The sequence below is a fragment of the Haemaphysalis longicornis genome, unplaced genomic scaffold (genome assembly GCF_048455015.1).
Source record: "Haemaphysalis longicornis isolate Haplotype H1 unplaced genomic scaffold, Haemaphysalis longicornis Haplotype H1 scaffold_5, whole genome shotgun sequence".
In the NCBI taxonomy this organism is placed as follows: domain Eukaryota; kingdom Metazoa; phylum Arthropoda; class Arachnida; order Ixodida; family Ixodidae; genus Haemaphysalis; species Haemaphysalis longicornis.
Genome location: NW_027526385.1, coordinates 207,230,710 through 207,245,411, shown reverse-complemented (window position 1 = coordinate 207,245,411; position 14,702 = coordinate 207,230,710).

The following is a 14,702-nucleotide window of genomic DNA, read 5'->3' as shown; positions in this document are numbered from 1 at the left end:
CCTCGACCAACATCTAGACAGCGATCACTATATCTTGATGACCGAATTCAGTAGTATTAGATGCAAAAGAAAAATTGGAGAAGCAAAAAGCTGAATGGGACAAATGGAGACAAAGTAGAGTCAATAAGGCGTTCTCTATACGAAGCATCGAGGAATGAACGTGAAATGTAGTTGAAGAGATCAAGTGATACACTAAAATTGTAAATACTACAGAGGATACCGCGGCTGTAGATTCCCGACTCCTGCACAAATGCGAAGTTAGAACAGCCCTCACAAGGCGGTGGAAACGACAGAAACATAATAGGAAGTTGAAGAGGAGAATGGAAGCGCTCAATCGAGAAGCGGAGAGCTACGCTATCAGTCTAACAAACAAAACTGGAGTGCACTCTGCGATCAAATTAGAGGAAAAGTAAACGTGTCAAAAACATAGAAACTGTTAAGGGTGCAATTTAAATCTGTTAATATTCACAACTAATCTCTAGTCCTTGTAACATCCGGCGTTTCTCAGGGAAGCGTACTCAGGCCGTTGCTTTTTCTAGTTTACAATAATGATCCACCACACTACGTTAAATCTAACATCAGACTTTTCGCGGATGACTGCGTATTATACTGTAAAATTTATTATAACCATGACCACGACATTCTTCAATCTAACCTAAACGCTATTAACACATGGTGCTCAACCTGGCTAATGCCCCTAAACCTTGCTAAACAAAAGCAGCGTCCTTTACTAATTAGGCCTCCCAAAATTCAGCATCTGATATATTAAACGACAGCCTCGTGGAGAGAACTTCCACCTATAAATACCTTGCAAGGACTGATGCTTGTGCATGTTGTTTCATGACTGAAAGGAGGGGAACAGCGCAAATTTGACAGACACGAGAAGAAGGAGACGACACGCACTCCGCTGACTTACAACAGTTTATTTTTTACCGCTCGGGCACATATATACCACCACGGTTAAAAATACAAGGAAAAGCAAGACTAACACGATAGTGTCTCTTATCACCATTGCTCGTCACACATCACCCATTCGCCCTGCGCCACAAAAGCACGTGCTCTACTAACCTGGGGTCAAAAAATTTAATTCTTTTTGGGAGAGGGTGAGAGAGGGCATGCTTACGCATTTATCTTTTAGGCGGGCGATTTCGGCAGCCTCAATTATTTCTCTGGTGGTTTTATGCTTATTTTTTGCTATGACCTTTGTTTCAGAAAAAAAAGAGCTGTATCCGCTAACGCTGCAGTCCCTACAGTGGAGGCCCAGATGGCCACTGATTGCCTTGGATACTTTGTAGCGGTGCTCTTTCAGCCTTTAATTTAAGCACCTTCTTGTTTTCCCTATATATTGTTTACCACAGGACAGCGGAACTGAATATACTACACCTTCTATGCAGTCTACAAACCGATTTTCATGCTTTGTTGAGCAAGACTGCATGGTTCTTGCTTTTTTGTTGACTCTTGAGCACATGCCCGACAATTTGTTTGGGGCGGAAAATGCAGCTTCCACGTTAGCGCGTTTGCCTATTTTTTTCAAGTTATGTGCAATTCGATGCAAGTAGAGAATCACAGTTATATTTTTGCTTCTGTTTTGATCTGATACTGGTAGGCGGTTCTGCGTGTCTTTTTTTAATTTTTGTAGAAACGCTTCCGCTACGGTTGATAGCAACTGTTTCGGGTACCCCACCATCGGAAGTCTGTCCATCTGCCTAATAAAACTGTCAGGCATGCAGTGAATACATGATTTGTATAAGGCGGTTTTTAAGCACGTGGTTACTATCGACATTTTACCAGTTTAGAATGGGATGACGGAAACGGAAGCAGTGGCTTGCTGGCGCGTGGTTCATACGCCCAGCAGATGTGATTTGGCGAAAACCGATGCTTGAGGTCTGAAAACCTGATTGTTTTTTCCACTGGTAATTCAAATGTTAAAACAAGAGGCTTAAAACATTCACGAAACTGGTGTAAAACCTGAAACATTAACGGGTCGAGACCCACCTCGTCAGTATTAGGAATTACTATAAAATCACCTACATATCGGAAGATTCTGGTTACACTTGAACTCTGTAGTTGAACATGCAGCAGATTATCTAGCTGGGTAAGAAAAGATCGCTCAGAATTCGTGCTATGCAAATGCTATGCTATGCTACGCTCAGAATTGGTGCTATGTGTCTTAGCCCACATAGATAATCTGCTGCATGTTCAACTACAGAGTTCAAGTGTAAACAGATCTTCCGATATGTAGATGATTTTTTAGTAATTCCTAATACTGACGAGGTGGGTCTCGACCCGTAATGTTTCAGGTTTTACACCAGTTTCGTGAATGTTTTAAGCCTCTTGTTTTAACATTTGAATTACCAGTGGGAAAAACAATCAGGTTTTTAGACCTCAAGCTTCGGTTTTCGCCAAATCACATCTGCTGGGCGTTTCATCCACGCGCCAGCAAGCCACTGCTTCCGTTTCAGTCATCCCATTCCAAACTGGTAAAAAGGTCGATAGTAACCACGTGCACAAAAAACGCCTTATACAAATCATGTATTCACTGTATGCCTGACAGTTTTATTAGGCTGATGGACAGACTTCAGATAACGGGGTACCCGAAACAGTTGCTATCAACCGTAGCGGAAGCGTTTCTACAAAAATAAAAAAGAAACACGCAGGACAGCCTACCAGTATCAGATCAAAACAGAAGCAAAAAGATAACTGTGATTCCCTACTTGCATCGAATTGCACATAACTTGAAAAAAATAGGCAAACACGCTAACGTGGAAGCTGCATTTTCCGCCCCAAATAAATTGTCGGGCATGTGCTCAAGAGTCAACAAAAAAGCAAGAACCATGCAGTCTTGCTCAACAAAGCATAAAAATCGGTTTGTAGACTGCATAGAAGGTGTAGTATATTCAGTTCCGCTGTCCCGTGGTAAACAATATATAGGGAAAACAAGAAGGTGCTTAAATTAAGGGCTGAAAGAGCACCACTACAAAGTAACCAAGGCAATCAGTGGCCATCTGGGCCTCCACTGTAGGGACTGTAGCGTTAGCGGATACAGCTCTATTTTTTCTGAAACAAAGGTCATAGCAAAAAATAAGCATCAAACCACCAGAGAAATAATTGAGGATGCCGAAATCGCCCGCCTAAAAGATAAATGCGTAAGCATGCCCTCTCTCACCCTCTCCCAAAACGAATTTAATTTTTTGACCCCAGGTTAGTGCAGCACGTGCTTTTGTGGCGCAGAGCGAATTGGTGATGTGTGACGAGCAATGGTGATAAGAGACACTATCGTGTTAGTCTTGCTTTTCCTTGTATTTTTAACCGTGGTGGTATAAATGTGCCCGAGCGGTAAAAAATAAACTGTTGTAAGTCAGCGCTGTGCGTGTCGTCTACTTCTTCTCGTGTCGGTCAAATTTGCGCTGTTCCTCTCCTTTTATAAATAACTTGGCGTGCATCTAACCAGTAACTTGACATGGAATACTCACATAAACCATATCCTCGCGGCTGCTAACCGTTCACTTGGTTTCCTCAAACATAACCTCAGACATGCTCGAGTGTGTTTACGTGAGTTAGCATATATTACACTAATACGGTCTAAACTAGAGTACGCTTCAGCCATTTGGGACCCTCATCAGTCATATCTAATACATGACTTGGAAGCATCGCAAAACCGTGCTATCCGCTTCATCTTTTCTGATTACTCACCCTATACTAGCGTAGCAGCATTAAAAAATCGTGCGGAACTCGAAGCCTTTTCGCATCGTCGCAGCATAACCCGCTTCACATTAGTTCATAAACTATTCTACCATCTGTCTGTTCGTAACGAATTTATCTGTGAACCCGCACCTAGTTTTCCGCGTCGGGATCATTCATGCAAAATATAACGCGTCACATGTCGTCCCATGCTTTTTTCGAATCATTTGTTCCTCGTACCGCAATTGACTGGAATAATATACCATGACACACTGTTACTGAACCGAATACCAAGAAATATACTAATGCTTTGAGCAAAAATACCAATGTATAATCTGTATCATTTCACTGCTTCATTTCACTCACTTCGCGCGCTGTTAAATGACGTTTGTTAATATTCCGTGTAATAATACTCTGCGTAGTTCATTTCAGTTACTGTACCAATAGCTGTTCTTATTGTTTCTACTGAACTTTTCCTATTTGTTTCCACTCAAGCGATGTGTAATATTTTTGCCTTTTTATTTCTTTTGTTTATTTTGTTTTTTTTTGTAGTTTTTTATGACACCAGTGTAACTCCCTTAAGCGTATTTAATACCCTCACAAGAGGGCCTTTAGGCTTTTTTGAAACCAATAAATAAATTCATAAACCCGAACGGGACGAGGGCGGCCTCGCAAGAACGCCTAAACAAACTTATACATCTAACAGAAGGGTCAAATAAAAAGGTTATAAAGTGCTTAGCAGACAAATACCTCTATACCGATACCCCAGAAGATCAGCCCGAATACACAAGTGAGCCGAACGAGGAACTAGACAGACTGATAACCACTGAAGAATTTAGAGCGGAACTAACACTTATGAAAAAAAACGGCAGCTCCTGGATGGGACTCCATTTGCTGGACAACTATTCTACCTGGATGACGACACGATCGCCCAACTCGTGGAACAGTTTAATCTGGAACATTGGGATCGCGGAATCACACCACAAAGCTGGAAGAAAGCTGAAATCAGATTTATTCCGAAACCCAACAAGGCACTAAAACTAGAAAACCTGAAACCAATATCGCTTACCTCGTGTCTACGGAACCCGCTATTGGCAAACGCGCTATTGGCAAACACGCAATTCGGATTCCGACCCCACATGTCCACCCAAGACATACTGTTTTGGTTGTACAAGGATCTCCTGGAAAAGTCAACCAGGGCCCAGACTACGTGCATCCTAGCTCTTGACTTAAAGGGAGCGTTTGATATTGTGCTACACAGCAGTATAATCAAGGGGCTAACGGATATTTGATGCGGGCAGAAGACTTACCGGTACATCAGAAGCTTTCTCACAACGCGACAAGCTACTATATACCTGGGGAACATGAAATCAGAGCCGATAACACTTGGTTCCAGGGGTACTTCCGCAAGGAGCGGTTCTCTCACCCCTTCTCTTCAACTTTGCGATGAGAGACCTCCCCACTGCACTGGACAGCATTTTCGGGATTCGTCACGCCATATAAGCAGACGATATCACGGCATGGTGCAGAACAGGGAGCGAGGCAGAAGTGGAGGAGAGCATGAGGAGGGCCGCCGATGTAGTTGATGCCTATGCTAAAAGCAGGGGTCTGCAATGCGCTTCGAAGAAGTCTGCTCTACTGATCCTAAAAAACCCCAGGAGAGGACCATGGGATACATTCGAAGTTCACATCAATGGCGAGTTGGTCCCTCGACCCAACTGTATCAGAATACTGGGACAACACATCCCACAAGGCATGACAAATGTTGCGACAACCAAAAAAGCTCGAGGAAGGAACAGAACAAGTCATCAGGATGATAAGAAGAATAAGAAAGAAACGCTATGAACTTGGTGAACGGAAGGCTACACAGCTTGTACAAGCTTTTATTGTATCGTATATCATCTACGGGACGGCCTACCTCTGACTCATCAAGGGCGAGGTGGAAAAACTAAACATTCAAAGTAGAAAAGCCTACAAGACATACCTGGGGATTCTAAACTCGACATCTACCATCAAAAGTCTAGGGCTGGGCGTTCATAACACAGTGGAGGAACTGTGGGAAGCTCAGAAGATAGCCCAAATTACGCGGTTAAACCAAATATTGAATGGGTAGTGTCTTTTGGAGCAGTTACGTATCACCACCCCCGGCGGGCAGCGGGACCCACTTGAAGATCTTTTTCCAGGCATGAGAGCAAAAATTACCATCAGTCGAATACCTTGGAATATGCATCTCTTACATACCGCCGAGAAAAGGAGAGCCAGGGCCGAGTCCCTGGGACGACTATGGCACAGCAACCGGACCACCCTATATATGGACGCCGCCGGACCTCAAAAGGGCAAGACGGTAGCGGCAGTTACGACACCGGATGGAAGAGTTGTGAATTCGGCTACCCTAACGACAAAACTCGCCACCCAGGGGGAAGAAACAGCCGTCGCCCTGCTATCGCTTACAACTCCAGGGCAGTAATTTTAACTGATTCGCAGAAGGCCTGCAGAAACTTTATACAGGGCAATGTTTTCAAAATCACAACCAAATTCTTCATAAATGCCTACCGGAAAATTTGCTCATCATATGAATGCCAGGACACCCTGTTTATAAGAATTATGAGGCCGCCAATGCCACAGCCCGAGTTTTTCTTACCCCGGCTCCCTTGTACCAAGCCGAGTCCTTAGACGTGGTGATCGTAACCTTCAGCGGATGTTTGAGCATATTGATACTCAACCGAAGAACATTTCCACAACCGGACAAAAGCCTCACTAAAGAAGAAGACTACATTCTCAGGAGCTTACAGACAGACACATTACCAACACTGGCTAGACTACACTGCTGGTACCCACGTTATATTCAAATTTTTGCCCGCATTGCCGAGAAAGGGCGGACGCGTACAACACAGTGTGGGCATGCCAGTACACACCAACAGTACACCCTCTCACAAACACGTCAACAGAGCAGTGGGAGGTCACCCTGCGAAGCGATGACCCTGCCTGCCAGCGATGCATGGTAGAGAGAGCCATAGCGACGATGGAGGCCAGTGGAGTCACGGAATTGGGATAACCACCTTCTTTCCTCTCTATCCTTTTCTGTTCTATTGAATGAAGATATTTTCAATCAATCAATTAATCTCACATTATATTCGTCGGGTGGCTCATTGTACAAGTCTCCAGCATCGTCAGACACGCCACAAAATGGCATAATAATGAGGCGCAGGCACGCCGCCAAAGCTTGCAGTGCGGTGGGCCAAGCTAAGCTATTGTCAGCCCCGCCACTGGCCGGTTGGTGCTTGAAGGGCTTGAGGTGGCTGAAAGAGGTATTTTAAAAGACCGCCTAGTTCGCCACGACGTCATCATGGACACACCGGGGCGTCGAACGTTGATGCAGTAACGCACGCGGCCGATGGCAGTCTTTGGTGCTCGACCCGAGAAATGACTCAGACGAGTTTCAAAACAGCACCCCCGCCGCCAGAAAATGCTTCAGCAGGGCGAATGGCTCATCGCGGCTTCAAAGAAACGATTCGGGTGGCCAGCAGGTCTATCCATGGCTTGAGACGGAGTTCTCCGAAGTGTTGCCCTCTTTCTTTGGCCTCCACCATGAAACCACTGAAGGTACGAACACAAGGCTACTGCAGAAATGGCGAACTCGATAGGACAACCATTGAAGAAACACACTTGATCAAGGAAGTGCCTTCGGAACACCCTTCGAGCAGCCAACCCTGACACCAGAAATTGAACGTGGGGGTTAAAATGTTAAACCCCTCGAAACGATTTGAAGCGCTCATCTCGTGGCACAAATTCAGAATCAGGCCTTAGTTTCGTGTGTTGTTGAAACAACTGGAGCAGTACAAAAGAATCATTATTGTGCAATAGGAGCTCTATGGGCCCGATGACGCGAACGAGGGAAAAAGCCAACATGAATTACAAAGGCATTTCCCTCTTCGCCCATTTCCGTTTGTTCGGGCTATTCCGTACCAGGCAATCGTGGAAGCGCCTGCCATTAGCACCATCTGAAGAACCAAGGGCAAAACTACGAGACCGATACGACGGTAAAGCAAAAACAAAGTATGACTTTACACGACTCTACCAAAAAACGGAAGATTTCGCACGTACACCTTAAAATGAAATGAAACCTTTACTGACATCAAAAAACTCAGATATAGCAAAACTTGCCGAGCTAGTTGGTTAATGCTTTTTCGAATTAATAAAAGGGGGTGCCGAGCAGACAAAGACTAAGTAAGAAACATACACCACACAAGGTGACAACTTCCAACTCAGTTGGAAGTTGGAAGTTCATGCCTGTATATGGTGTATGTTGCCTACTTCGTCCTTGTCCGCTTAGCGCCCTGCGTTTATTATTCCCAGATATACGAACACTTATATGAAAGATAACCTACAGATAGCTAGCTCACAGATCTCGGCTACGTCTATCACCAATAACCTGTAGTTTCCTTTCTTTACACTGCACAATATAATTGCGTTGGGGTATATTATGCAAAAAAAACAACAAAAACGGGCTCACTCAAATTTCTTAAAATATACACTGTCCATAAACACCTAAACCTGGGCGCGCACACGTTTCGCGCTCATACAGAAACCTCGTACACTCCATCAGGGTGAAACAAAATAAACACTGACATGCACATTACGCTTAACTTACGCGGCGTTAAATCATGAACATTATCCATTTCTCCAATGCACAACAAAAAATTTACGCTTACCTCACGCTGGGTTCGATCACGTAGAATAACTACTTCTCTAAAGCCTAACAAATGGTTTAACTACGCGGTGTGGAGATCACGCACATTAACCAATTCTCGCACAAAACGCAGTTTTTACTTTCTTGTTACGATGATTATCACAGTGCCAAGCCAAAAAACATGATGCTTAACTTGCTCCGCCATACGAAAACTCGGTTAACAGAATAACAAAACAGAATGAATAGAGTACATGATTCTACAAGCGCACGCGTATTCATCAGCCTCCTTAAAAACATAACTACGCTCTTGTCAAAACAAGCCCAGCCGGGTGCAGTTTGCGGGAACGCGCTGCCACTTTGGCCGGACTCCTCTGCTCGTCTGTTGCAAAGTAAACCTCAAAGTGTACAGGGGAGGTCTTTGACACTGAAAAGTAGAACACGCGCAACTCGTGCGGAGAGCACTGAAGTGACGCCCGACCATGACGAATGTGTCGGTGGGGAACACACCTTCCCTGAAAAGTGTTTCCCCTACGTCTCCGTGGAGGCCTGCGGAATCTAGCCGCCCCCTTCTGCCCTTTCTGGCATAGCACCCTCGGCCTATTGTCAGGGCTACTGAGCGCCCGCTTTGTTTCCCTCAGACGTCTGAGCTATCGTTTTGGTCTACCAGTTCTGGCCATCTAAGCCCTGAATGCTGCAAAGTGACAGGGTTCGCCTTCCTTCGGCTTTTCATTCTGATTGTTTCTCAGTGTCCTCCGGTTCTTTCTTTCGGGAATCACGGAGCATTCGAGCGGCAATGCACCGATTGCAGTCGAATTGCCATCAACCTTCTGGGGCATGTAGCCGCCCCTGCATCTCTGGCTACCCGGGCCTACAAACGCTTCTAAGTTGGCATAGCCAAGTGTATTATGCCGGGCCACGGTTTGCGGTAAACACTCTTCTCTTTACTAATTATGAGTGTACGCCCCTATCTCGGCGAAAAACAACAGGCCTGGGAATAGCCCAGCTTGGTGCCATGAATCAACACCAGCTCCTGCTATCTCTAAAGTCTGGCTGTTGACCATTCCAATGGTTTGTACACAGCGTGCTTTGTCAGCGCCCCAAAATCTACAGCTTCACTGGCCTTCGCCTTCTCTCCGCCACTGTCTGTAGCCGTTGAGCCTTCCACGTAATCGTGGAGAGAGCTTCGCATCAAACACGTGTTCTCTTTGACAACAAGCGTCTCTTTCTCAACATTTGCAAGCTGCAGAGATGTTTTCGATAAGGAGGCAGAACTGGGCTTTGGTCACGGTCCGTATACTTCATGTGCCGGTTGACCGACTTCCTGCCTTCATTTCGCCCATTGCGACTAATTGACACAAGCGGCTAACCGCTTACCTGCACGGCTGCTGGTTCAGCTCGCGCTTCGCGCCCTGCCGAGACGGTCATCTCACTGCCTTCCTGAGTGGCGGCGGGTTCAGTCACGGTGTCTACTGCCTGTTGCATGGGCAGCTCTTCGAATAGCGCAAACAACAAACTCGGAGTGTAGCCACGCCTTTGAGCTCATCAAGGTCCTGCAAACGGATTCGCTAGAGCACGGCTAGCTGCCTTCTTCAACATGTTCAGCTGGTTTGTCTGGAAGTGTAACGAAAACTGCACATGATGCGCTTTAATGCGAAGGTTCTGTCACCAAACCCGCACTGTCCTCCTCCGTGTTAAAGACCACGTCGCCGAACTTAGGAACCACTGCCTTCCGGTTGATGTTGTCTGTCAGCAGCTGTTGTTTTGCATCCAGAACTGCCAAATTGCCTTCCTGCAGAATACGCTGTTCTTGTTAACTGGCTGCTCCACGCCACGCGCACAGACTCTCCATCCTCACGTTGTGCTCGTGCCCACCTTGTTTGCGCTCTCTCTCCCATACTTTTTTGGGTAATACACGTTCTATTCTCTCTAGAATATCCTCCTGAGCTTTGTCGGCTTCCTCGCCGCTCACTTCATCTGCCTCGATTAGCTTGACGATTTGTTGTTTTCATGTTTTTCGTGTCGTTGGGCCAACACAAAGGTCCAACTCCTCGCAAATTTCGAGGTCCTGCACTCTGATCTTGCCCATCCTGATACGGCACTCCGAATAGTTTACACTCGCGTGCTTGCCACAACAAATAAAAACCAGTCACGAAAAGGCAAAACCCAGACGCACAGCGCTGCGCTAGCAAGGTCTGGCAATACGAGAGGTAGAACTTCATGCACTTACCCCACCAAGGTGCTTAAGCTGGCCGGCCCAACCGCTGCCACCGCAATTGCGAAACTGGGTAGCGTGATCGAATTGGACCGTGGTTGCTGTCGTGCCGGGGCAGTCATGAGTACGAAGTGGGAGAAGAAAACTTTTTGTACAAGTATTTACATTTCCATCTCAAAGAACAGGCAGTGCTCTCCCGCGCGCGAGAGATTTTATAGAAGCGTTGGGTTCGTTCCCTTTCACCCATTTTGTTGGCTTACAACACGACGCGCCAATCACAAAACTTGTGGCACTTATAGGAGCACCCCCGCGTCAAACACACACACACACACACACACACACACACACACACACACACACACACACACACACACACACACGAGAGAGAGAGAGAGCAACGCTCCTGTCTTGCGCAGGTGAGCATTACGTTGCTCCCTCCGTGCCAATCCGCCAGGGGTCACAGCCCCCTTGTTCTGGTGACGTGGCACCACTGGGAAGACGTCTTGCACTCCTCTGTTGTAATATCCGTCGGGTGGTTCATTGTAGGCCTCTCCAGCGTCGTCAGACAAGCCACAAAAGGGCACGAGAATGATCTGCACGTACGCCGCTGAAACATACAGTGGAGTACACTAAGCTATCCTACTGTCACCAGCGCCACTGGCCGGTTGGCTCTTGATGTCCGCGAGGTGGCGTAAATGGGCATTCTCCTAGACCGCCTATTTCACCGCGACGTCACGATGAACACACCGGGCCGTCGCACGTTGATGAAGGAAGACCCCCGGCCGACGCTCGACCCGATTAATGCTCGACCCGATTAATGTCTAAGACGAGTTTCAAAACAGATTCTTCGAATCGTTAATGGGTGATGCCGCCCTAAACGGATGATGATAACTGGGGCTGCGCCAATTGCAAATTTTTCGCTCACTTCCCAGTATGCACCGTTTGCGGGGTCGATGATGTCGGCTGCTTCGATGTGCGAGGTAAAGTAGCCTCTTGCCATGAAGCGGTAGGTCAAGAGCTGCTCCCAATGGGAGCATTTTTCGTACTTCCTGAAAATACCCTAAAACGCCAGAGCTTGGTTCGAACGAACAACCGTTACGTTCTGGCTCCTCAAAGAGGGGTTTGTGGCAGCCCCAAACGAACAGCAAACGAGGAAGACAGTTTGGGTTGACGGCGCCATAGAGTTGGGAATAGTTTCGCATTATCTATTCTTGGCAAGCTGCGACAGTATTGTTGGACCTATTCAACTTGCATTTAGCCATTTTTCTATATATTAGGTATTACAAAAATTAAATTTGTAGATATTGGTGAATCAAAATTTTGTTGTCTGTTAACTATAAATTAAATTTACTTCATGAAAAAAGTATCTCAAGATGCACGTGTGGTTGCCTGTACTTTCGGCTTATGGTATACTTGTGGTTGCAGATCCCATTCTGAAAACCTTTTTATCCAGTCCATCATCTATACTGATTCACTAAGTGTTATGCTGGCACTGTCGTCTCAAAAGCATTCCAAAAACAATGTGGTCAATGTTTTATTAAATAGCATTAGGTTTCCTTGTGCTTTAACACTCAAAATTACCCTATTCTAGACTCCAGGATACTCTGGTGTCACTGGGAACGAGGTCGCCTATAATTTGAGGCTGCTGTACCCACGGATACAGTTCGCATTGCAGTAGCCTACACCTATCTCAAACCGCACATAGGTCATATGTTCTCATGCATGGCAAGCACACTGGAGAGAGCGCGCAGACAACTACCCGTAACAAATACACACTTGGCACCATACACCACTGACACGATACAGATTCGCAGAAGTTGCCTTGACTGAGTTACAAACAGGTAACACTCATTTACCCCACTCATATCTACTTCATCGACCTCCATAAGCCAACAAGCAGGGACATACTTGGTTTACCCGTAACCCACAGGCACAATAAATACACGTCAGTTGGCTTAACACAACGCAAGCACTTAAATCAACTGTACATGCAACATATTTAGGTACGACATCACAAACTAAGCTGACAGTCCCATGTTTCCAATTATGTGTGTAAATGAGCAGTTATGGCAGGATGAATTTCGTGTATATCTTTTGATTTTCAATGTATTTCCCACTCGCCTCTTTACACCGAGCGACTATAATTATCTCTTTTCTCTGACTGAAAATATATTCCCAATTTTGAGTTATACACCTGGTATGTGCAAATATGTCTTAAAGCACCTGTTTGCCCTCTGTTGAACTTGCACCCTAAACAACCACCATCACAAGGTAGTTGGCTACTCACTCTGCATTTCTGAAGTAAACAGAAGACCTGGAGATTACAATTACCTGAAGGTTATTCATTATTTGCACTAAAAAGTATCTTGAATACTCTCTAACGCAAGTACATATTGTTTCGCGCCTGGCGCTCCAATGTGTAAAAATTATGCCTTGTGATGATTTACATACCATGTAAAACCTTACCATTTACATACCATGTAAATGCTTGATACCCAAAATTAAAAGCACAAACAGGCAATGAGCATGCGGCCAAATCATTTATTTTCTTTTTGCCAGCCTAGCAAGCACATTTATATGCTCCTAGCATACAGCTAGGTGCCCGTGATACACGTGGCACTATTGATTCACATCAGCCTTTCATTTGAGACACGTGCTGTGTTAATAAATCATATTAGATTTGCGTCGTAATAATTACATACCCCTTAGCTCTGCTACGCATGGCTGCAAACTTGCCTGTGCCACAATGTCTTGTGACCCAGCTGCTTCGCCGCAAACACGATGTTTCGTCATTGGTGAGTTTAACATCTTTGACGCTTCATTTCAGTTATATTTCCTATAGAATTCAGTACCTGGACAAAAAAAGAAGCCTTCAGGAATTCGAAGTATGTATTGTACGTTAGCTACAGGCTATGCTGAGGTTTATGCTCTAATGTATATATATATATATATATATATGAAACGCAAATGCTCTGAAACGACGTGAGTTAATCATCAAAATAGGTGGAAACCACGGAAGTATCTAATCTCTATATTTCTGGAACCCAGGGCAAAAAACTCTCCAGATATTCACAGATGATAATACAAGCGTTACGAGGTTGCACGCAGGTTGTTGAATCCAAGCTATACATGCGATCATTGTGAATACCTTAATAGTACAAAATCACGTCCTGGGCTCGTCCTGAATTTGCAAAGAATGTATTTCGTGGGTGTTATGAAACACGTATGCGTGTTCTAACATGGAGATTAAAGGAACGTTACACAGTGTTTCCCTGCAACGTCATACCATGCTTGTATTTATCTCTTTTTTTTGTCACAAACTCGAGTGTACGACGTTTAAAAGAACCGTATATATTTTTCATTTTATTGTACAACGCCTAATTCTTCTTGCAGTCGTCCGATTCATTCAGTTCGATTCTATTCGCCCCAAGACAATGTTGGAACTTTGTCAAACCAAGAGGAGGTAAGACGACCACCCCACCGGCTCACCGGCAAGAAAATACCAACATAAAATCTCCGCCGCTCAGCCTAAACCGAAGCTTTGAGCACTCTCGAGGAGGCATGCTTGGCCTTGCCAGTGCGAAACACACCGAACATTCTGGAAGGGAGAGAGAGGGACGCTGTTCGGTGACACCGGCGGCGCGTTGTGTGTTGTGCCCTCTCTCTCCTCCCCGGCGCGGTTATTAAAAGGGAAGCCGCACCTAAGCAAACAAGCTACGTTTGGAAGCCGTGATGGGACAACGGCGCCTGCCAGTTGGTGCATCACACCATCGGCGCCCCGCGCCCTCGAGGACTTCAACGTACTCCCGGGCCTCGAATCACCGTGATCGTCTCGGACGGCCTGGCCTACAGCGAAGCCACGGTTCCCAGGTAGCCGAATCGCCTCCGACCGTGATCGTCTCGGGCGGGCTTGCCTACAACGAAGCCACGCTTCCCAGGTAGCCGAATGGCCTCCGAGAGCGGCGCATCGTCCGGCCTGGTGGGTGAATATTGTAGGACTCTGTCTCTCATATGCATATAACTGTTCGTTTTTTTTGTTACCTGCTCCACGTCACAATATCCATTTGTTAACGCTCCTGTTTGTATCATTTTGTGTTATTTTGAACTGTTTCTTGCATT